Below are 24,893 nucleotides of genomic sequence, written 5' to 3' on the forward strand. Positions count from 1 at the left end.
CTTTGCACTATCATCATGCTGATCAAAGGACTCTCAAGTGCTGCTTCTACTTCAGAGGGCCAACACTTAGTACTAAGGCAAGAAACATAATCTGAAAACAAATTTTATGCTTTGAAACTCATGTGGAACATTCCATGGAATAATGATTTCAGCTGTCCATTGTGCTTTTGGTTTAGCCGTTACACTCTTAAAAAAAAGAGCTGCGTGCACCTGGATTAATGCTACGCCTAATGGAAAAAGCCTCTCTGGAATAGGAGAAACTAAGTGAAGAAAAGAGGCAATAAATAATGCACAGGGGAATTCCACAAAGGTGCAGGTGATTAGCTTAGCAGCCTTTTCCTGACTAGCACAAACCTTCCTTTTTTCTCCTTCAATATGCTACAATTAAAATGCTATAAATATATTAGTGGGGAGGGCGTGATACAATTACACTGACATTCACCTCAGTTTCCTTCTGCAGTGAATAGTTATTTTAGAAAGCTTGCCATGGCAGAGGCTGGGGTAAGGACTGCAGGGCCCTTTTCAGGGAAGCCTTAGCTGGTTGGCTCAGTGCTTATTTTTGAAACGGAGAGGTGCCAGAGTCAAAGCAGCCTACCAGCCATGACATCCACTTGGAAATGGCAGGAGACAGGAATGAGTGGTATCATATTTTCAGTCACTGGTATACAGTAATCTTTTCTTTTACATCTTGTCCCACAGCCAGTGAGATAAATCCAACCACATATGGGTCCACCTATATGCCACTGATGAATTGCTACAGGAGTTAAGGTCTTTTCCCATTTTTTCCCTCTCTTTTTTTCTAAAGGTGTTTCATAGAATAGAATAGAATAGAATTCTTTATTGGCCAAGTGTGATTGGACACACAAGGAATTTGTCTTGGTACATACACTCTCAGTGTACATAAAAGAAAAGATACTTTCATCACGAATCATAAGGTACAGCACTTAATGATAGTCATAGGGTACAAATAAGCAATCAGGAAACAATCAATACCAATATAATTCGTAAGGATACAAGCAACAAAGTTACAAAGTAACAGTCATACAGTCATAAGTGTTTTTCTAAAGATGTTTCATTCTGATGAATGACGGTTCGGAAAGCTTACTAAAGGCTTGGGTATTTTACTTGTTCCAAAGGCACCATGATGAGTTATTTTAAGTTTCTACCTCTCCGTTTCTACCTTCCATACAAGTAATCCTTGACTTATGATCCTAACTGGACTGAAATCTTGGCTGTTGAGTGAAACGGTTGTTAAGTTAATCATTTCATTCCACAAACACAGCCCTGGTTATCCTAGTTGTGGTGGGTAAGCAATAGGACAAAGGAGGCAGGCAGCTCCCCTTCATGCATGGAAGGGAACTCTTGCACTGGGATGGAGAAACAAACAATGTCTTCAGGATCTAAGTTTTCTTTCTGCAGCCCTTCAGAGGAGTTCTTTTCTCCACCATGCATGGAGAGACACTCCTTCAAGGGGCTGCAGAAAACTTTCGGATGGGATCTGCATTTCTTCAGCCCTTTGGAAAAGTTCCTCTTCCCTCTGTGCATTGGGCTGGAGAAACAAAGCATGGATCCAATCTGGAAGATCTGTTTTATTTATCCAGCTCATTGCACAAGCACCCCTCCCTTCTAAAAGGCAAATCCTGCACTGGGCTGGAGAAGCTAAGTGAGAATCAAAAAGATCCCTGCTTCATTGCTGCATCCCAATGAAGGATGTCTGCCCCCCCCCTCATTTTTTGAGGGGAGGGGAAATCCTTTTTCAGATAGCAGCAACTTGCAACCTTCTCTGCCAACTTCCCCACTAATTTTCTGGAAAGGCCAACAGAGAAAACTGCAAATGGCAGTCATATGATAGGGCGCTTGGCAACCAAGTTAACCAAGAGTAAACAGGTTGCCAAACACTCAGATCACAATCATGTGCCTGTGAAGAGAGAAAGATTTTACGATGGTTAGAGGTGCTTTACATATTAAAGCCCCCTTCCAAGGCCATGCTTTGAACTTTGGTCCTTAAAGGACAAGTCATGTTGAGGACGACCAGAAGTAAAAAAAAATATGTAGCTCAGGGTCAACTAGTGGGCAAACAGTACTATATAAAAACAGGGAACTAACCCCACACTTAACTTGCACTGATAAAGTTCCCTAGCTGGGCAATGAAAAGCCTGCAAGCAAGCAACAAAAGCTCCAAGGACACCATGATTAATTTTCAACCAGGCACTGGAGAGTGGAAGGGAGAGGGAAAGCAAGTAGTGGCAACTCTGTGCATGGGCAGTGGCAGTCTCTTATAGGCTTAGGGAACGTCTATCCAGTTAGAGAGCAGGAGGAACCCAAGCGAAGCTCTTCCTGGCCTCCGACAACCCACTCCCGGCTTCTTTGAGCCAACAGGTAAGCAGCAGCAGCAGCGCCGCCCGGGTTCCTCTCCTCCGCCCGGACCGCATCCTTTCTTCGTCCCCGCGGAGCCTTGGCCACCGTTCCGCGGCCGCAGCTCATCAATCGTCGCCGCCGGCCCCGGGGACCGTCTCCAAAGGCAGCGGCTGAGCTGAAGCGAGAGGCTTTCCGCCGACTGCGGCAGGCGCCTCATTCTCCAGCCTCGTCCTTCCTCCGCCCCCCCCCCCGCCCCTTTACCACCTGCAGCCCGGTTACCGCCGGGCATTTAGTCGCGCCAAGTCTGGTTCCGGGCGGGGCGGGGCGGGGCGGGGCGGGGGAGGAGGGAGAACCTGACCGGATGCCGCGCTGCGCGTAAGACCAGAGCAAGAGGGAAGGTCACGGCTCTCGCCAGCCAGTCAGCGCTGGACCCGGGGCCCCTCGCCGCTTCTCCTGGCCAGGGCTTCCCTCGAGCTCCGCCGCGCGGCCTTCAGGTTCGCGCATACCCGGCTGGTGTCTGGCAGCGACGCCCTTGGCTAGAGACGCCTATAATCCTTGGCGGGCGCTCCGGTTCCCTACGGGGAGGACGCGAGAGGCGAAGTCGGCCCATTCCACACACACACACACACACACACCCTCCCAGTCCTCTGCTTTGGCTCGCAGGCGAGTCGCAGAGTCTCCTGGCACTGAGCGGGACTCGGGAGAGCTGCAGACTCTGGACGGGGAGGGCTGGGAGAAGCGGCCAGCCGGGGAGACTGAAGTTGCTAAGGCGATACCCGGGCTGTGGAGGGAGGGAGGGGGGAGCGATATGGGGTCCCAGGTAACCGCTTGTCTGTTCTGGGTTCCGCAGCCGGGAATTTCTTACGCTCAAGAGGACGGGAACTAAACACCGAAAGGCGGACGCGGGGATTCATTCGCTCCGGCTTTCAATTGTCTGTAATTTTGGGAAAAAGCGAAAGGAAAAGGCTGCCCGCCCGCCCGCCTGCCTGCCTATCCACTCGGATTTCGCAAATTTCACGGAATCCGATGGGACTCCCAAATCAGCCGAAGGTGGGGAGGGGGGACTGCAGATCCGAGCAGAAAGCGGTGCCTCCTCTCGCAAGGCAGCTCTGGAGAGCAACTGCCACCTGGGTGGTGGAGGATGGGGGTGGGGAGAGGGCAAAACTGAACCGATTCGTGTAACTTTGCGCCGCCCTCCTTTTCTTCCCCCCCCCCATTTCACTCTCAAAGGGATCAGCTGTCATTTTTACTGCTACAACTCCAGACAAAACTTTTTTAAAAGTCCTCCGCCGCTCCCCCCCCCACGTATATACATAATCCTACGTCGTACAAAAGAACATATCTCCCCCTTCAAGAGAACTAGAAAGAACAAAAGCCTGCCTCCCCGCCTCCCTCCCCCCTCCTCTCCCCCCCCCCCATCGGAGGGAAGAGTCTGGAGCTGTTCTAATGGAGCTGATCCTAAAGTTAACATTCAGCAGCCCATTTCCAGACAGCAGCGCTAAATCTATTTGGATAAAACGCGTGTAGCCCAGACACTTGGCACGAGGCCCATAGGAGTTGCAGAAGAAGCCCAGCTGAAAACAAGCGTCTGGGACTGACTCTCTCTCCGAGCTCACAGCAATGAAAGGAAGCAGCCAATACATGGGATCTGGACGCAGAAATTCGTCCTCCACCCCTACCTTCACTCTCCGGTCACACACCTTCGCCGCCACCTTTTACCACCCTCCCCCAACGATCCCTTTGAGCAGCCCCACCGCGATTCCAGAAGCTCCGTTAAGGGCTGTGTGTCTAGCAAAGCCCTCCGGATCGCCGAGTAAATCAAAGCTCCGCTCTTCCACCTCTCCCATTAGCCCCTTAAGAGTTGGGAGGTCCCTCTCCATTCAGTGGAGCAAGCCGGCTCGAGTGATCCCCATCAACCCAGCCTTGCGTTCCATGCACAAAAAAACACGCACTTGTCTTCCCCATAGCTATAGTAGACACTGGCGGCCCCCTGCCAAGTAACGGGTTTAGATTAGAAGCAACGTCTCGCAGACACCCAGTTTCACATTCGCGGCCAGATGTTTTGCTGGGTTCTCAGTGAAGCGTTTCCGCTCCTTAGGAGCACACTTGTTAAATCCAGCTGCTTTGCCGCAGAAAGTCTTCGCGCCCCTCGTCTCCCCGCCCCCGTTAATCCTCACCGCTCAGAGATCTCTCTGAAATCATTGCAAATCCAGATCGCCTAGCCAGTGTATTTACCGAGCACCCCCACTCCGTATCTATGCGGGAGACAAGAAAATCATAAGGCGAAAAAGCCCGTCAAAGCTTTCCTTACCGTTCTCATCTTCAATTTCTTTGCTACAAAGTGACTTTCAGACAATGGCAATTGGACTGGACGGGTCCCGTATTCCTCTCTGATTTCCCCCTCTTGGCAAAAGCCAGCCAGAGGTAAATTCTAGAGCAGAATAAAATCCTCTAGCTTTTCCTAAACTGAGACAAACCGGACAGACTAAGCAGGAAAGAGGGATGCCATAGGCTTATCCAGCCTGTCTAAGCACCCTGCATTTTTTTTTTGTCTTTTTACAACCAAAAAAGAAAAAAGAAAAAGAAAGAGATGGGGGGGGGGGAGAGAGAGAAAGGAACAGGGGAAAGAGGAAACGGGGAGAGCAGGGTGGGGGGGGGAAGACTTAATCGGGAGTTAAGGTTTGCTTCTTGGCCACCCTTTCGAGGCAGAACTATGATGTGAATACCATTCAAAAGAAGGAGAGAGGGAAGGAAGGAGGGGAAGAGGGAGCAGGAAAGGCTGGAGAGAAAGTTTTTTGTTGAAGTAGCTCGAGATCTCTGCTCACTACCGGCCTTTAGCCAAGTTTAGAGCTGCAGCAGAAGCGGACTATTTTGGCCTGGGAGGGCATGCTGACGTCAGTTTGCAAATGTGCCGCTGGCACAGCTGCGCATGTCGGGCCATTACGTGGAGGAGGAGGGGAAGGCAGAGGTACAATTAAGGGGTAATGGAGTGGGCTAGGACAATGTAAACTTAACTCCTCCCCCCCACCCGCCGACTGTCTGTTTCTTTTGCGCGCGCCATAGCGCTCTTCTCCCTCTCCCCCTCTCTCTCTCCTATGACTCTCCCTCAGGCCGCCTACCTCTGCTAGCTCTCTCGGTCAGACGGGCCGTTTCAAAACTGCTCTGCAGAAACGGGGGGAAAGGCGACTTGTCTCGGGATGAGACGGTGTATCTGGAAAAATCTTCCGCGCTCGGGGAACTTAAATGACCGCTGAAACCAGGCGGCTTCCGCGCACTGCCCTGGACGGGGTACTCAAAACTGAGGGGGGAGGAGGAGGAGGAAGAACAAACAAACGGCCTCGGTGTGAGGTTTCTCAGCCCCGGTACCTTCGGTCTGCAATAAACTTGCCGCGGTGCTATCCCGCGTTACACAAAAGATTTACCCGGCCGCCCCTTCAGGAAAAGAACACAAAGCATTCGATTCCTTTTCTTTGTACTAATCTAGCCTCGTATGCAGGCGAGAGTGTGAACTCATCAGTGGTTACAAGTTTGATGGTTATATACTCCATCCATCCAGATTATTTAAATCCAGATAAGGGTTGCTGAAAGGGAATAGATTTTGTCCTCGTGGCCCGAGATTGAGCCCATCTGGACATTTAGCTGTAGGCTAGAAAGAAAGCAGGATATAGGAGCACCTACCCCTTATCCATAGAGCTAGTCTATTCGCTTCCAAACATGGAGACTATGAATCATTGGAGGTAATATCTTTGTGGCAAACTAAGGCACAAGGGACTTGAATTGCCTAATTTAATCTGTTACGGTCACCCATTGTTTAAAGTCCAAGGTACGACAGCATGTTCACCTTTATGAAGTTTCCACAGTTCTCTTTACACACAGAAGTGCCTATGAGAGGCCATCTGAGCAAGTGTCCACATGACATGAACAGGATGATGATGATGATGATGAACACATGGAATTCCACCATCAAAGAACAAGTTTCCGGAGCCCCCAGGAAGGAGATGTAGGCAGCTGATGGTTCTTGCGTGCTATATCACACCTGTAATATAGTGTGTTTACAGTTTCTGTACACTACATGTTTACTGTAGTGGTTTCCAGAGATGCATTGGGCTCATTCACACCTTTGATTTTAGGTGTATGCAAACTTGTGCACGAAGGAAATCTTGGTGATACTTAATTTCGGTACTATGCTGATAATCCCGCCTTCTCTCATTGTAGGATGGTGGGGCCACATAGTGACATATGAGAAGAACTGACAAAAGCAATCACAAATACTCTTTCACTCCTATCCCACTTCTGTTCACTGAACTAACCCGGACTTGTGAAAGAGATTCTGTTTTTCCCTTCTCTCATCCCACATTATTTCCAGATGGGAAGCAGAAACTAGCTGACTTTGGAACTGGCAGTTGATAGGGTTCTCGGGTTTGGTTTTCTCCCTCCCACCCTTTCCTCAAAAGTTTCTTGTACGGAGGATATTCATGGCCACGCTGCACCGGTCGCAGCCAGGAGGAAAAAGCTCTGCAGATTTGCACAAACCGAGCTGAAATAAAAGCTACGCGTTCCGACTAAAAAATTGCCAAGACACTTTCGCTTTCCTTTAAACTGCTCTTCACACCTAGGAACAGACCGGCGAAAGGGTTGCTTGGAGAGGATCCGAGTGGGAGGGCGAGAAAGAGACATTAAACTCGGGGCTTATTTTCGCCAAAAGGGGAAAGAAGCAGCAAAGCTAAGCGCGATAGAAAAGTGGGTGAATGAGTGAGTGAGCTGGGTCGCACAAACCAAAAACCACCAATCTGAAAGCGTGCGAGGCTCCAGGAGGAACCATAAAGGGCGTTTTCACCCACCACGAGAGATCTCAGCTGGGCATGAGTGGGACAAGCGATTTCTCCCCGCTCCCCCCCCATCCAGTTTGTGTCGCGGGGCCCATTTAATGATTCTGCGCCCGCGGAGGCTCGATCTTCCCGCGGAACCCACCAGCGCTCCTGGGTGCAAATTTAAGATTCAGCTTAGCGGGTTTCGGTTTGTTCCACAGCCCAAGGGACAACCAACACACACACACCCTCCGCCCGCCCCTCTCCCCTCGGGAGAGCCCAGCGAGGCTCAGCTTCGCGCTGGCGGACGCCGAAAGAAACGTGGCCTGTGGCTGCCGCGTCCCAAGGGCATCTAAGCAGGCTGAGTTTTGGAGAAAAGCTTTCCCGATATTTAAAAGTTTCGTCTTTAAAGCGTTTCCGAGACAATGGGCGCGGGGCGGGGGGTGCGGTGTCAAGCCTCTCCGTCTGCTCTTGGGCTCGAAGGGATGAGAAACTCGAACTGTTGGGTCGGTTGCTAAATATGCTATATCAATGCAATTTACCCAGCAGCTTCCAAACCCACCACACACACACACACACACACCCATAAGCGTTAACAACAAAAGGGAGAGAGAAACTGGATGCCTCCTTTTAAAAAGAAAAGAAAGAAACGAGCGAAGCTGAGAAATACTTATTGCCTATTCAAGGAGCGCCATCCTGCGGCCAGCAGCGGTAAAGAGCAACTGGATAACGATTTGAATTCGATAGTTGCCGGAACTGAACTTGGCTACCAGTTTAGTGGAAACTGCGGTTCCGCTTGCCTGTGTTCATTATGAACCGCGACGGCCTGTCTTCTCTGCTTTTCTAGGGGTAGATAAATTATAAATAGAGCTAAATCAGGAATGGGCAAATACTGGCTTCCCTTACTGGTTTGAAACAGCGGTGAAATCTAAAATTTGTTACTACCGGTTCTGTGGGCGTGGCTTGGTGGTGGTGGGGATAATGTGACTGGGTGGGCGTGGCCAATTTTTTTTTTTTACTTTTAAAACCATTTTTTGGTAAAAAAATACTTTCAAAAGGCTGAGTTGCCTGATCGGCAGAGGCTTTTTTTCTTTTAAAAGCCTTTGACGATCCCAGCTGAGCCACAGGATCATCAGAGGCTTTTTTTTTTTTTTTTACTTTTAAAAGCATTTTTTCAGCCAAAGAGGAGGTAGAAAAAAGGCTTCTAAAAGTAAAAAAAAGCCTCTGATGATTGTGTGGCTCTGCTGGGATGGGGGGGGGGTAGGGATTTTTGCTATCGGTTCTCCGAACCACCCGCCTCCATCACTACCAGATCGGGCGATCCGGTTCGAACCGGGAGCATTTCACCCCTGGTTTGAAACCAGCTCTTATCTACTGTATCCAGCGAGGATCCTATGAAGCATTATTTATTTATTGATTGATTGATTGATTGATTGATTGATTGATTGATTGGTTCGATTTATATGCCGCCCTTCTCCGGAGACTCAGGGTGGTTTACAATGCGTTAAGCAATAGCCTTCATACTTTTGTATATACCTGCTTAGTAGGGCTTTCGCCTCCCCCCAAGCGGTGTTCTTTTTTATACAAAGTCAGCTTATTGCCCCCACAAACCAGGTCTTCATTTTACCTACCTCGAAAGGATGGAAGGCTGAGTCAACCTTGAGCCTGGTGAGATTTGAACTTGCAGTAATTGCAGGCAGCTGGTACTACTTAACAGCACTTTAGTCTACTGCGCCACCAAGGCTCTTTGGTGATGGGCTTTGATAGGCTTTGCAATCCAAATATCTGGAAGGCCTCTCTTTCACCTGGATAGATTCCCATTACTTGTAAAATTTGCTGCGGTGTTAAGCCTACTTGGACTTACTGCCAAAAAAATAGAAAATGCACTGACATTTGTTTCGCTTCGCTTCCTGCTTATTTTTCTTGAAAGAACTAATTTGAATAGTCTTCATTCGGTTTATCTGAATGTTACCCCATTCCAAGTAATCCTTCCAAATGAAACATTTTAAAAATTAAAATGAAGTGAAAACATGAAACATTTTTTTCATCAGCTCTAGGAAATACCGATGGTCCTCGACTTACAACAGTTTGTTTAGTGACCGTTCAAAGTTACAACGGCACTGAAAAAAGTGACTTATGACCATTTTTCACACTTACAACCGTTGCAGCATCTCCATGATCAACATTCAGCCCCTTGGTAACTGATTCATAGTTATGAAGGTTGCAGTATCCTGGGATCATGTGACCACCTTCTGTGACCTTCTGACAAGCCAAGTCAATGGGGAAGCCAGATTCACTTAACAACCGGGTTACTAATTTAACAACTGCAGTGATTCACTTAACAACTGCGGCAAGAAAGGTCGTAAAATGGAGCAAAATTCAAATGCCTCGCTTAGCAACATAAATTTCGTGCTCAGTTGTGATCATGGGATCGTTAATCAGATTACTGGAAGATCACAGCAGAATTTTCAACCTTTTTCATTTACAGGGAAGTTTGTTCTGCCAAGAGATAGTGGAAATCTCTCATCAGTTTGCTTATTTATATAAACTATTTATAAATCAGCTTGTGGGACAACTGTCCTCAGAATCTTGCTATCATCAATTTAAATTTTTAAAAAATGACTACAAAAATCTTTCAGTGGTGTACAGTCTGTAGCAACTGTGGTTAAATGTAAAATAAGACCAAGTTGGGACAGGAATCAATCATTTGCAATATCTAAACTACATATCATTAGCAATGTTGGATACCCTGGCTGAGAAATTTTCTTTTACAGTATATGAAGGGCTGCTGATCCAAGCAAAAAAAAAAATCAGGACTAAGCTTTAGCTTTGCAGTTAGAAGCAAAATGTTTCTGCCATCTGCTGAACTCTGCCCCACTCTCCCAATTTTTAAGAGTAAAAAATTGAAATAAAATTGAGAAGGGTCTAATTCAATTCTCTATCAGTGAAGAAAAGTGGTTACCCAATAGGCTTAATGCAACAGTCTCAGTCTATTTTATCTCTGTTTATAAAGCTTTAATGAAGGAGAGTTTACCACTTCTAAATGCTTATACTGCCAAGAAATTCTTCAAATGTTCAGAATCCACTTTCTCTCTCCTCAGAATCTTCTTTTCTCCAGGCTTAACATATCCAGTGCCCAGTGGTGGGATTCAAATTTTTTTACTACTGGTTCTGTGGAGGTGGCATTTTTTGGTGGGCGTGGCATGGCTTGGTGGGCATGGCAAGGTAAGGTTACTGCAAAATCCCCATTTCCTCCCGATCAGCTGGAACTCAGGAGGCAGAGAATAGATGGGGGTGGGGCTGTCAGAGGTGGTATTTACTGGTTCTCCAAATTACTCAAAATTTCTGCTACCGGTTCTCCAGAAGTGGTCAGAATCTGCTGAAACCCACCTCTGCCAGTGCCTCTAACAATTCCTATTAGGTTTTTCCTTCCAGATCCTTACTATATTGGTTGTATTCTTTTGGACATTCTCAGGTAGACATTGTCTTTCCTGAAACAAGGTTTCCATAATTGGATGAAATATTCCAGGCACTTGGTCTTACCTCTATAGAAGAGAGAGGAGATAGTGGAGATTGGGTATGTCAAATGGATAAATCTGTCTGTGCCCTTCTGCCTGCTTTGCACCAGTCTTCATGTTCTGGTTTTTTCCTGCTCTCCTTGGAGGTCCTTGCCTGGTAATGTTTAGTTGCCAGTCTGTCCAGCTCTCAGATATAAAACATATGGAAATAGTGGTAGTCCCAATGATGAGCTCTTCTCCTCAAGCAGAAAAATATCTGAACCAGCATTGGATCTTGAAAAAGGGAATGAAATGGATAAAAAGTCAGGGATTAGGCCATACTATTATTTTCAATTTTCCAGCAATAAGCCCCTTTTCTTAGTAGGGCTAAGGTCAAAAGATCAAAGACAAACACTTAGTGACCTATTGGATATTACTTTATTAAGCTGATGAGTATGTATCAATTGATTATGTATCCTCAAGTCAAGGTTGACTATTAGCAATCACATCAATACATTTTCTCCATGGCAATTGTCCCCATCATGGTAATCAGGTCTTCCAATGGTGCATCCATTGGTACTTAATCCATCACCTTCCTGTTGGTCAATCTCTTCTCTTTCCTTCTACATTTTCCAGCATTAGAGGCTTCTCTGGAGAGCCAGACCTTCTCATAACTTGCCTGAAATATAGTAATCTGAGCCTGGCTATCTATGCTCTGAGTAAGAATTCTGGCTTCATTTGTTCAATGGTTGAATTTCTTGGCTGCCCATGGTATTTACTCTATCTGAGGCTTTCTCCAAAACTAAAATTTAAAAGCATCAGCACCTGTTTCTTAAACACCCAACTTTCACTTCCATGAAGTATCACAGGGGATACCATTGCCTGCATGATTCTGATTTCTGCAGGTATAAACACATCATGCCAAGACTTTCCTGGTTACTCTACCAAGTGCTAGTCTGTGGCATTTTTCTTGGTTGCTACTTCCTTTTACTGTTGATAGTTAATCCTAACTAGGATAGGTTATCCTAGGATAGGATATCCTTTGATATCTTCATTGTCAATTCTAAGGCTGATTATTGTACTTATCTTTATCTTTAATTTTAGTCCCGGGTTTTTTTTTTTCCCCATTGTGCTCCTTGCCTTTTACTACTTGCTTTCTTTGCATTTTTGGCTATCAGATTAGTGCCATCAGTATAGCACAGATTATTGATGGTTTTTATTTTTCATTTTAGAACCTTGTACATCTTCTTCCAACTTTATCAAACTATCAATAGAAAAAATCCCTCTTGAATTCTGACCTGTAATACGGTATTGTCTGAGGTAGGATGAGAGTGGCAGGCAAGGGTGCCCATGGAGTATGATTACAAAAAGTCCAGATCAGGGGTGGGATTCAAAATTGTTTACTACCGGTTCTGTGGGCATGGCTTGGTGGGTGTGGCATGGTGGGCGTGGCAGGCAAAGGATACTGTAAAATCTCCATTCCCTCCCCACTCCAGGGGAAGGTTACTGCAAAAATCCTCATTTCCTCCCAATCAGCTGGGACTCGGGAGGCAGAGAATAAATGAGGGTGGGGCCAGTCAGAGGTGGTATTTACCGGTTCTCCGAACTACTCAAAATTTCCGTTACCGGTTCTCCAGAACTGGTCAGAACCTGCTGAATAACACCTCTGGTCCATATGGCAGCCATGATGGTATGGCTGAAACTCCACCTGATTTTTTTATTTTGTAATGCACGTAAAAAGGACAGAATTTCAATCCTACTTTTACAGCTGTCATCTGGACTTTTCTGTCTGTACTCTGCAGACACCTCAGTGGTAGGGACAGCTTTAGCTGGAAACAGGAGATTTCCTTCCTTTCCTACTGACCTCCCTTAAGTAGACATAAGATCCTATATTTAAAAAGTTAAATGAATCACGTTTTCAACATTCTGGGCACAATGCACTTGGATTCAGCTGTTTCTGTTTCTGTTATAGCCATTAAATGATTTAAATGTGTCAATAGACAAATGATAGAAGCGGGGGAGGGGGAGATCAAATTCTCAACTTTATGAAAAGTTAATGTTGTGGTTCTAACTGACTTGCATAGCATTCAGCTACAAAATATCTGAAAGACAGCTTGAAATATTGCTTTTCAAGATGCCAGACGGGGGTTCGGGTACAGGAGGGAGAATCACATTCCGTTTTCTACATTGTTGGATTTAACTTTCCTTTAGCATTGCTGTAAAGAATTCAGGCCTGACTGAAGCTACAAACATTTCCCTAGCTGAGAATACACATACAGACCTTTCCCCAAAAAATAAACGTTTGTTTTTGTATAAGATAAATTCTTCGCTTTGTGCCAGAACCTATGCTAGCCATAATTAGAGTTGAGATGATTCAAGGTCTCACTTAACATTTCATTGGTGATTATAACAAGGCATATGGAAAACTATGTATGAGTAGAATTGTAGAGAATACTGTTCATTTATCCATAAGCTTGTTTGCTTGTTTTATTTAATGTGCACAGTCTATCATCAATCTTTTTGCCAACAGATGGCACTCAAGAGGCCTAATCAACTGCGAGCATCAAGTATATAAAAGATAATGAGCACAAGATAAATAATTTACATTATTCTTCTCTTGGACAAAGTTCCACAGTCAGCCGAGGTGCAGCCATCAAGGAGGAAGCAATTACACCAACATCCAGGTGTTCTCTCCCCACTTTAGGAATATGCCCTAATAATCTTTTTATAATAAGGTAAAGGTAAAGGTTCCCCCGCACATGCGTGCTAGTCATTTTCGGCTCTAGAGGTGGTGATCATCTCTGTTTCTAAGCCGAAGAGCCAGCACTGTCCAAAGATGTCTCCATGGTCATGTGGCCAGCATGACTCAATGCTGAAGGTGCACGGAGCGCCGTCACCAAAGTGGTCCCTATTTTTCTACTTGCATTTTTTACATGCTTTCGAACTGCTAGATTGGCAGATGCTGGAACAAGTAACGGGAGCTCACCCCATTACGCGGCACTAGGGATTCAAACCACTGAACTGCTGACCTTTTGATCGACAAACTCAGTGTCTTAGCTACTGAGCCACTGTATCCCTGTATCCTTTTTATAATACATGTCCTTAAAATGTTGGTGTTTAACTTTCAGCCCACAGCTGGTCTAGTTTAACATCAACTTTGACATTTCTAGTGTTAAAAGGTATTTTACTTCTCTTGTGGCCATGGCCACAATCAAACACATTTCACTGATTCAGATGGTTAATGACTATGGTGGGGGACAGCCCCTTTAGGCTGTTCAGGTATAGGTCCCCTACACCATCTGCTGGCATAGCACAGCCTTCTGTGGCCATTTTGGCTTGGACTGAATACCTGGCTTTTACAAAGCGCACTTTTCAAACTCACATGGGTCCATTTTAGATAGATAGATAGATAGATAGATAGATAGATAGATAGATAGATAGAAGGTAAATGTTCCCCTTGCACATATGTGCTAGTCGTTCCTGACTCTAGGGGGCAGTACTCATCTCTGTTTCAAAGCCGAAGAGCCAGAGCTGTTCGAAGACATCTCTGTGGTCATGTGGCTAGCATGATTAAATGCCAGAGGTGCATGGAACGCTATTATCTTCAGTGCTTTTGAACTGCTAGGTTGGCAGAAGCTGGGGCAAGTAACGGGAGCTCACCCTATTACGCGGCACTAGGGATTTGAACGACTGAACTGCTGACCTTTTGATCAAGAAGCTCAGCGTCTTGGCCTCTGAACCACCGCGTCCCTTTTAGAGTTACCACATACTGTGAGATAGATAGATAGATAGATAGATAGATAGATAGATAGATAGATAGATAGATAGATAGAACTTGTTTGAGAGTGTTAGGTATGGTTTTAAAAACCAGAACTAGCAATTTCCAGAAAGAATTCTTGCCCCATCCTACACAGGCTATGGTAGATGCACGTTGCTAGCTCTTTCACCAATGAAAGGACATTTTTTCCATTGCTTCTTTCAACAAGGTTTCACATATCTACGGGTTTTACTGTTTTTAATTATGTCAATTGGGGAGACAGTGCTCCATTAGCCGTTCATTAACCCTTTCTTTTCATTTCAATCTGTCCCCCTTCCTCTGACTCTTTTAGCCTAACAGATATGGAAGAGAGAAGTGCATGAGTGGGAGAGAGAACACTCCCAGTTAAAAAGGTGAAAGAGCACCAAGCAGTAAGCCTGATGTACAAGTTGCAGATTTGCATGGGATAAAGCAGGAATGAATAGTTATGCTCTCCTATCTTTCATCAATCCACAAACAATTCCCACTGTCTTGGTCTTGTGCATGGTATTCAGAGTTGCCAGTAGTCAGAGGACCATTATCTTCCTACCTTTTCCATGCCTCAGTGGATGGTATTTTGTATTTATTTATTTTGTATTTATTTATTTATAATTGAGAAGATAGTATGATTAGAAGCAAAGCAGCCCCAAGCAGTTATCTTCCTTTCCAAGCAAAAATAATGAATTGACAGGTGGCTGTCCTTTGACTTCTGGGAAGTGTGATCACTTTCCCAGAAAAATGAGTTGAAGGCAGACTAGACGGTTTCCACTGATAAATGGGTATTATATGACAAGAGCTGCCCATCATGGCAATCATTTGGAGAAAGTTTGCATTAAACACTTTCAAAAGTACACAGTATGTACAGGGGAGATTGATTACTCACTCCCTGGTATTTTGTCTCACTTCATCTCTTAGAGAGTCTCCAATCTGGCATAACCCTGAGTTATGACAAACCAAAGATGAGTTTAGAGGAAGAAAATATGTAACACAAACACTAATTGGATAAAAACTAAGCAGAATTGAAAACATCACATACATACATGCTGGATATCCTTTTTAAAATAGAGAACTATGGCTTCATATTTAGGATACAGGGCATAAATTTCAGAGGTCTGGCTTATTTTTTTCTCTTCTAGACACACCATACCCAAAATATTTTTGAGGATCTCATATTTATCCATTGTATATTCATCTTGTAATGAAAGTAATTCAGTGTTTGAGATATCTATTGCTATCACTTCACTTCTCAACATCCATTTATGGTATGATAGACAGTTAATATAAATTTAATAAATAAATAAATAAAATAATGCTGTACATTTCTAATTTCCCATCACAAGTATTCTATAAATCAATGCAAGTTTTTTTTTCCAGGACAAATTCTGCACTTAAATTGAGTACCTGTGGAATAGTTTTTGGCACCTCTTCTAAGTACTCAAATTGTTAAATATATTTCAGCAAATGACAATTTATTTGGTGATACCCAATCATAACAACAAGAGTTGCTAAAACTTCCATTGATTAGTCAGGGAGCTAGACAAGTAAAGTCTGTTTTCTAGTGGCAGCTGGTGAACATAGTGAGTGGATAAATAACAGTTCTGTCTGAGAAATCCCTATTAATTGGAATTGAGTCAACAGATTTGAGCCCTATTAAATGGAATTGAGTCAACAGATTTGTAGGTTATATAGCTATCAATTGGCTACATTTCCAGCTGGATGATTTCAATAGAATTGATGTTTCTTAGATCCAGTTCCCATGACTTGCTTAATTGTGTCAATTAGTGGTACACTGTGCAATTCCCAAAAGCAGATAACTGACTCAGGGAATTAGTTTTAGCTTTAAATAGAGCTAATGTTATATAGGCTTAAACTAATCCTTTTAGTGAGTTTCATCATGGGTATCACAAATAGAGATTTAACATTCTTAATTTTCTTAAGATCAAGATGAAGTCTTAGGGACACTTCATACTTTTACTGGCACTATGTCTCTAAGGCTGTTTTGGATTTTATCCATCCAATGAGTCCCAAAAGGATGGGGGTAATAAACCACCAGTTGGACAACAGGTAAGCACGCTTCTTGAATATGTCAGTAGAGACGACAGTTATGCCATTGTGGATTTTTTTCTCTTATTCTTTTCATTCCATCTTAAGAAAAGGCAAGAAGTAGCTTCCCAACTCTTCACAGGAGGTAGGAGGGGTATAAAATGGCTGTTGCCATATATGTCTATGGAGATTCTCAATCATTCAGGTTATGGTTGTCCCAAAGGGTTTTTCTTCAAGAGGCAACTGGACTTTCTGGTTTTTCTTTGATGTTTCACTTTTCATCCAAGAAGCTTCTTCAGGTCTGAGCTGTCAGAAGAAACTTCTTGGATGAGAAACAAAATGTCTTCAAAGAAAAACCAGAGTCCAGTTGCCCCTTGGGGAAAAAAAATCATCTTTGGGACTGTTGCCATATAGATTCAGCCATCCTCAGTTTGTGTATCTGCAAGTACACAATTGCGAATCTTTTGACTAGTGGGTTGGTTGGTTGGTTGGTTGGTTGGTTGGTTGGTTGGTTGGTTGATTATGTACCATCAAGTAAGTGTTGACTTTTAACAACATATAGTTTTTCTCCGGGACTGGAAGGTAGAGAGGACACCTAAACTCTTGTTGCGATAATAGTTCTTTTTGTTGACTTCTTGTTGGTTCCAAGTAAATCCAAAAGCGTGAGATAAAAATGCATCACAAGTCACTGTTGATTCCTGGCAACTGCCTATACAAGTCCCCGCAGATTTCAGAAGTGGCTTGCCATTGTCTGTTTCCTAGGGCTGAGTGACTGACTAAAGATCATTCAAATGGCTTTGTACCAAAGAAGAGATTCAAACGTATGATCTTCTGATTTCTAGCATCATGCCTTAACCACTACACCAAACTGGCTCTCAGTCATTAAAGGTAAAGATTCCCCTTGCACATATGCGCTAGTCGTTCCCGACTCTAGGGGGCAGTGCTCATCTCTGTTTCAAAGCCGAAGAGCCAGCGCTGTCCTAAGATGTCTCCATAGTCATGTGGCCAGCATGACTAAATGTCAAAGTTGCACGGAATGCTGTTACCTTCCCACCAAAGGTGGTTCCTATTTTTCTACTTGCATTTTTATGTGCTTTCCAACTGCTAGGTTGGCAGAAGCTGGGACAAGTAATGGGAGCTCACCCCATGACACAGCACTAGGGATTCGAACCACTGAACTGCCGACCTTTCGATCGACAAGCTCAGCATCTAAGCCACTGAGCCACCGCATCAGTCATTAGCTCTACTTAAATTTCTATGGAACGAATGGAAGCTAAAGTTTTACAATGAGGAAACTGTATGTCTCTGTGCATTTTTCTCATCAGGATTTGAAGTCGAACAATATTTGAAGGATATAAATTCCCTACCCAATAGCAATAACAACATTGTGGCCTGTTTCTTCCCAGTTAAATGTGCCATTGCATTTTTCCCCTTTTTATCTGAGGTGCAGAAAAGGACATAATGGTAACTTTAAGATGGATGAACTTCGACTTCCAGAATTTCCTAGCCAGCATTGGGAATTCTGAAAGTTGAAGTCCACCCATCTTAAAGTTGCTAAGGTTGAGAAACACTGCTGAGAAGTATGTCGAGCCAGGAGCCTCTTGCTCATTTGCTGTTGTTTACATATTAGAAGGAAAAATTATTAAAAGAATTATTAATTTGAAATGAAATAGAGGTTTGTTCAAATATAGAATTGTGGGGTTTTACAATATCAGTGCCTGCTTTAATTTTACTTGACAGCAAAAGGAGTCTTGAAATGTTGATGCTTCCCAAAAATAATTTTTAAAACCCTGTAATTTGTCGTAAGAACAAATGTTGGAAGAAAATACTTTACCACAAAAAACTGCTAAGAGATTGTTATGAACTTATATTTAGCCCAAATATTTGAAAACTCCACAAAGTTTGAAATGCCTCTCAAGTCATTTTAGATTAGATTTCAGCTTGCATTAGGTTAATGCAAAAAATATGGATCTCTTTCAAAAGAAATTATTCATAATATCTTAATTATATCTGACCCAAACTACCTCTCTTCAAACAAGATTTTGCAATAAAATGGGAATGATGATTTTGCAGAATTTCAAATTCAACCTTCTAAAGATGCTCCATCACTGGATGTTTTTAAGAAGAGACTGGACAGCCACTTGTCTAGAATGGTAGGGTTTCCTGCTTGAGCAGGGGGTTGAACTGGGAAGACTTGGTCCAACACTTCCAGTTCTATTACTCTGTTCTGTTCTGAGTCATTGTCATTTGGCAGATAGACTCAAAGTGCCTGGGCAGGAAAAAATAATGGCTTAAATCAAACTTCTTTTGGCATTGCCCACCTGATGCTTTCTATACTGAACTATAGTTAGTGGATTCATCAGCTAGCTGGTACTGCATGAATGCAGAACACAGAAAAATCTTCCCTGCATTTTTTTTAAAATAAAAGTAAAATACTTCCATCGTGGAACTGAAAAGTGTTCCATATTCCTACTAAGTGTGGAATGCATTAAATATACATTTGTTGCTACATACTGAATATTATTAAAATATATTATTTTATGAGTTTTTATGGATGAGGGACCAACTTTTTAGATGCATGAAATGGTTAGAATAGAATAACAGAGTTGGAAGTAACCTTGGAGGTCTTCTAGTCCAACCCCATGCTTAGCAGGAAACTCTACACCACTTCAGACAAATGGTTATCCAACATCTTCTTAAAAACGTCCAATGTTGGAGCATTCACAACTTCTGGAGGCAAGTTGTTCCACTGATTAATTGTTCTAACTGTCAGGAAATTTCTCCTTAGTTCTAAGTTGCTTCTCTCCTTGATTAGTTTCCACCTAATGCTTCTTGTCCTGCCCTCAGGTGCTTTGGAGAATAGCTTCACTCCCTCTTCTTTGTGGCAGCCCCTGAGATATTGGAACACTGCTATCATGTCTCCACTAGACATACCCAGTTCCTGCAACCGTTCTTTATATGTTTTAGCCTCCAGTCCCCTAATCATCTTTGTTACTTAAACATAGTAATAGAAGAAAAATAATGGGCAGTTGCTCATTTACAAACTGAGCCCAGAAAATCAGTCAACTCTTGTTATTATTGTTGCAAAATTATTTACAGACCCATCCCTTTTTAAAATCTAATGAGGCTATTCAAAAAATTAAACATAACAATGAACAGATAGTGTTGTTTTGCAATAAACTTCAAAATATAAATCAATAGACCAGGTGTTCAATAAATGTAACCCATAAACTTTATCTGATTAGAATACTAGGGCTGGATGTAATGGAAAGGCTATTTTTGGCTAATCTATTAATTAATCCATCTTTCTTTTTTGAACTCCCATCACATATGCAGTTCTTTTTCAACATTTTTAAAAACAATCATGATTACTTTTTTAAAATCTTCATTTTAAATTAATAATTAATGTGCATATTGGAAAATGTTTTGCTCCTTTGTAATGTAATTTCTAACCCCATTAATACATAAACAAGAAACAAAGAAGAAATTATCATGCTGAACAAAGCTAGTGACAAACAACTTGTTTAATGCTAAACATCATTAGGAAACTACTGACTTGACTGAATGAGCCTTTCCAAAGCTATATGGATGGCATACCATGAAGTGAATCTTTGATCTAAACAATTTTTTAAAAAGTATTTATACCGTAATAGTATGATTCAGGTTAGTTTGTTTAATTTATTCAATTTGCCAAAAATACAAAAAAGAGATAAAGAAAAAGGAAAAGCAAGTTTCCAGATAAAACATAATTTAAAAGCCAGATGTAATAGCTTGGTTGCTACTGTATATTATGATTTTTACTTTGTAAATTACTATAGTAACAATGTTACTATACTAAACCTGATTTATCTCTCTCCATATGGAGATTCCTAGTGTAAATTCCTATGTGGTTACTACCTTTGATGCCATTTGCAATGTTGGTTTCTGTTTATTATACATTACACTGGGGGTCCCCTACCTGTGGCCACCTAGTGGGCAGTGAGGGGATAGCAATCAGGCCGCACAAACAGCCAGCGAGCACGCACACGAATCCTCACATGTACAAGCTGTGGGCGAGTGCATGTGCACATGCTCCATTTGCCTGAGCGGCAGGTGCGTGTCATGCCACTCTCGCAAATGGAGGAGTGTGCATGAGCTCACGCTTGCTGGCCCCTCGTGTGGAACCATCCCCTCTCCCCCCAGTTTGCAATGATGGAAACATTGGGGAACTCTGCATTACACTACGTTATTGATATTGCTTTTCTGTGCTGCCATGAAAAGTAGAATAGAAACTCATTAAATAAATAATAAATTCTGTAGTCACAGAATTTATTACATCTAAAGGCTTATAATATCAAATTTACAAATTGATTTGATTTAAAAAAAAAAACTTATTGGTTCCTTGGTATACTGCTAAATTACCCAAGAGTGTGATTGCCCCCCTGGTTAAGGATGGTGATCCATACTTTCCATCTTTCTCTCTTGATTCAGCTAAACTGTACAATTTTAGCCCAATTTCAAATGTTCTATTTTTTTGAGGAAAGTGATCAAGAAAGTAGCTGTTTGTTTCCAAATATGAATGGTCGTGATTTTCTGGACCTGCTTCAGCTTGATTTCCAGCCAAGAAATAATATAGAAACTGCTTTATCATCTTAGTGACCTGTACTGGCTGCAGGGCAGAGGATGGGTGTGTGTGTGGCAGGGGGGCAGAATGTAATTCTATTGGTTTCCTGAACATCTTATAATGTCTTCAACTTCTGGAGTATCTGGTGGGATTCAATCTTTTAAAGCTGAGGGACTTATAAGGGGGAACCGGGGGATCAAGGAATCAGTTTGTATCCTTGAATGCTGTCCAAGTTTGATGATATGAAGAAATGAGCTGCAATTATACTCAGACAAAGGTGAAAGAAAAACGACTCAGGTATTGAGCTCCAGTAGTGTTAAGGAATATGCGCAGAGTAACCCTTGAGTAGCAAGGTTGTGCACATGAGAAACAGCTGAGAGTGATTGTGACTAAGCACTGTCAATACACAGACACACTGAGTTGTGATATTCTTTTACTTTTAGGAAAAAGTAAAGCAAAGTCCAATAAACAATCCAGGTCATACACAGATAAAGATAGTTAAATTGTCAATCCAGGGATATTCCAAGAACAAAGTCTTCTTACCAGTTGTTGTAGTCATATGCAATAAAAATTCTTTTTGGACCTGCAAACAGGAACAAGTACAGCAGTAAAACAATCAGTAAAACAGTAGAAAACAACAAGTAGCAATGATCAATCAGTGATCATGCAGAGAGAACAGGCAGAGAGGAGCAGAGGTAGCAATAATAATGTAATAAGAAAAACAAGCTGATTCAAGCTTCCTCTTAAGTACATTGGCTACAGAGCTAGCCAATCAAAATACAGTATGATGCAATACAGCATTACAGTCTTAAAGCTATACATTACATGTTGACTGCAGTGCAAACATGCATTGATGGTTTATGTATATTGCCAACCCAACCAGTTAGGCAATAGCCATTCCCTAACAAGTAGTTTTGAAAGACTGTATGTTAACAGAGTTTCTGGTTTAATGGACATCTCTTCTGCCTATTAGTCCATTAAAGGATTTATTGTAATGATATAAATCAAACTTCAGTTTCAAATTGGAATTGAATCATTGGCACACAGCTGTTAAAAAAGCTAGCTGATGTCCCTCTCCCATCCCTGTAGGCTTAGCCAGTATTTCTCAACCTTGGCAACCTTAAGAGGTTTGGGCTTCAACTCTCAGAATTCCCTGGCCAACAATACTGGGCTTTAGTCAATGGGTTTTGTTTTCTCAAGAGCATTCAGTTACATATTCACAAAAGGAACCAGGATGAATAGATTTGCATTCATAACATACACTGAATACATGGTGATAATGAAACAATTTAGCGATACAGATTTCAGAAATTACACAAAAGCCACAACAGAAAGCAGGTAGTGCTGAAGAAATTAGAAGCTAAGGGGAAAAAATAAGTGTCCCATTAAGTATCAATTCATGGGGATTGTTTTTCTGAACGTGAATAATTTTGTGACTTATTTAGAATTTTGGCAGTGACACTGCTGGATGATCTTTTCACCAAATGGCTAGCAGCTTAACTCCTTGCCATCCAGCCAGAATTCCCCTGTGTTCTTTTAGCAAAAGAAAGGATATTATAACATTGGAGAAACATGAGGAACTGATTGAAAAGGAAATGATTTATTATAAATAGTAAAGGTCTCAAGTTGCTGCTCATATATATCAAGAATCTCAAAACAGTCATCTAGATTAATTTGCATTTAAAGTATGTCTGCAAGAAACAGCTTCCAGAACTCTTTAAATGAGTGCTAAATTACAATAGAAATACCACCAAAATTACATTTTTCTTGGCTTGCTGTAATCTTAAAGCTCATTTGGAAGCACCTGCAAATTGTATTCTTTGCCAGAAAGAGAAGGCCGGATTAAATTTCATTTGACATAATATATTTTGTAAAATACAGAATTTGAAAAGTTTTATAAACAAAGGAGTTTCTGGAACTATGGCTGATTATAATTATGGGTAGATCTGCCTGCCGAGGTTCCTTGGAATGTTATTTGTTTAATCTGGAAACAATTTGAACTAAGACAGAATGCTAAAGTTATCTGAGATTAGAAGAGATGCAAGTACAGTGGTTTAAACAATGAATTACTCAGTTGGGTTTCAGTAACAAAACGCAAAGTTATGATCTGATCAATTGCAGAAATAAGAGTTTTACCACTAAAAGGATTCAAATTAATGTATGAAATTGTAGAGATGAAAAAATAAATGGAGTTATGGCACACAGGTAATATTCTTAAAGTAATAATCCTCCTTGCCGTAGTTGATGATTGAAAGATAAGTCTTCCCTGCTCAGTAATCATGCTGAAGTTTTTATCAATTCATTTATCGTTTCATTTACACAAATCAAAAATCTATCTGGTGGCTTCAAATTATGATTCTTTACCTGTGTCAATCACATGCTCTAACTCATGGGTGTCAAACTCGCTGCGTCACATTGCCGTCATCTGATGTTTCATGACATTTTCCCCATTCGCAGAGCTGGGTGGGCGTGTGACACATCTGGCCTGCGGGCTGCCAGTTTGATACCCCTGCACTGGTTTATAAACTCCAATTTAGCAAGGCAATTAGAATCAGTATAAGCAATTAAATTCACAGAAGTGACTATTCACAGAAGTGACATTTTAAAGATTTTAGATGGGATACTAAAATTAGCTCAAAAGGGAGGTCAGTACAGCTTGACCCTGACATCAGATGGATATGTGGTAGCTGCAGGTAGACTTTATAAAAAGGTAGACTTTCTAAAAATCCTTTCTAAAAAGGATTATTTGGGGAAATGCTCATTCATAAAGGTTCAAATCCAATCCACCTGAAGCTGAAATGTGTATTTTGTTCAGAAACCAGTCAACAGCCAAGTTTTGTTATAGTGTTTTATGCATCTGAAGAGTGCTGGGCTTGGCTATTTTAGCTAATGTTTCGGCTACCTTGGGTGACTTGGAGCTGTGATTAACCTCCTAGCAGCTGCTACTGATGGTAATCTGATCAATATCGCATAACAAGCATCATAGGAAAGATGAAGCAGAAAGGCAGAGACGTAACTTGATGGAAAGTAGTTTTAAAAGTTTAATGCATTACGGACTAAAACATCTTGTAATAACCAGAACCCAATAAATTCCAAGACCCCACTTTAATGTTAGAGCTTTCTTGAATTGTGTGGCCTTTATAACATGGGCTGCTTGAAAGAAAAAGGACTCTACAGTATTGAGATACATTACCTATTGAGAACTACCTGGACTGGAATGTGACATTTTATTGCAAGACTTTTAACAAGTATACACAATGCATGAAATATTACTTCAAATATAATATAGAATATAAAGACAATAAAGTAATATTCTATGGAAATGGGGACTATATAATTTGCTGAACTACATATTAATACCTGTAGAAATATCTTTAAGTGATCAAGCCTTAAAACCAGCTGAAAAGCAGCAATGCTCTCATGAGTTACACCTAAAATGACATTATATCCTTGCTTACTCACATATATTAAATACTATATATTGTTTACCTTCTGATTTTCCATCTTAGTTTATACCAATTCCTATTTTGCACTATTGTTGCTGACTGTTTATCAGAAGAGATATGTGCATTGACTACAAAATTAGATTTGGGGATGGCCTAATTCAGAACTTCAAGAATTTCTGCTGAGACGCTTGCTTGTCATGATCTTTTGAGGGCTAAACTAGAAGCATGTGTAGATGAGAGTAAATAAAGGTCAGGCTGGTATCTTTGATTACGGCCACCATCTTGGCTTTTTAAATTCTCTACTGTGAATGGACTACAATATCTGTAAAAGACATATTGTGT

General features: G+C 42.1%; 1 protein-coding gene and 1 long non-coding RNA gene across 6 annotated transcripts in view; both read right to left on the reverse strand.

Annotated features, from left to right (window-relative positions):
• Nucleotides 1-5,571, reverse strand: part of ADAMTS6 (ADAM metallopeptidase with thrombospondin type 1 motif 6) — a 134,716-nt gene extending 129,145 nt beyond the window's left edge. For 2 of the 5 annotated variants that reach the window (XM_034440985.3, XM_034440980.3), the window contains exon 1: nucleotides 4,670-5,177. The gene's annotated coding sequence lies outside the window, so the exon portion shown is untranslated. Of the gene's footprint in view, nucleotides 1-4,669; nucleotides 5,303-5,477 lie in introns of those variants that run through there. The other 3 variants (XM_034440984.3, XM_087885727.1, XM_034440983.3) reach the window with 3 other exon arrangements.
• A 15,951-nt stretch (nucleotides 5,572-21,522) lies between these two features.
• Nucleotides 21,523-23,540, reverse strand: LOC148115067 (uncharacterized). The gene is made up of 2 exons (XR_015732092.1): nucleotides 23,470-23,540; nucleotides 21,523-21,688 (listed from the first exon to the last, which is right to left on the reverse strand). It is a non-coding gene; the product is annotated as an uncharacterized LOC148115067 (long non-coding RNA).
• Between the last annotated feature and the right edge of the window lie 1,353 nt (nucleotides 23,541-24,893).

This window comes from Pantherophis guttatus, chromosome 2, assembly GCF_059756535.1.
Source record: "Pantherophis guttatus breed Tessera chromosome 2, ASM5975653v1, whole genome shotgun sequence".
NCBI lineage: Eukaryota > Metazoa > Chordata > Lepidosauria > Squamata > Colubridae > Pantherophis > Pantherophis guttatus.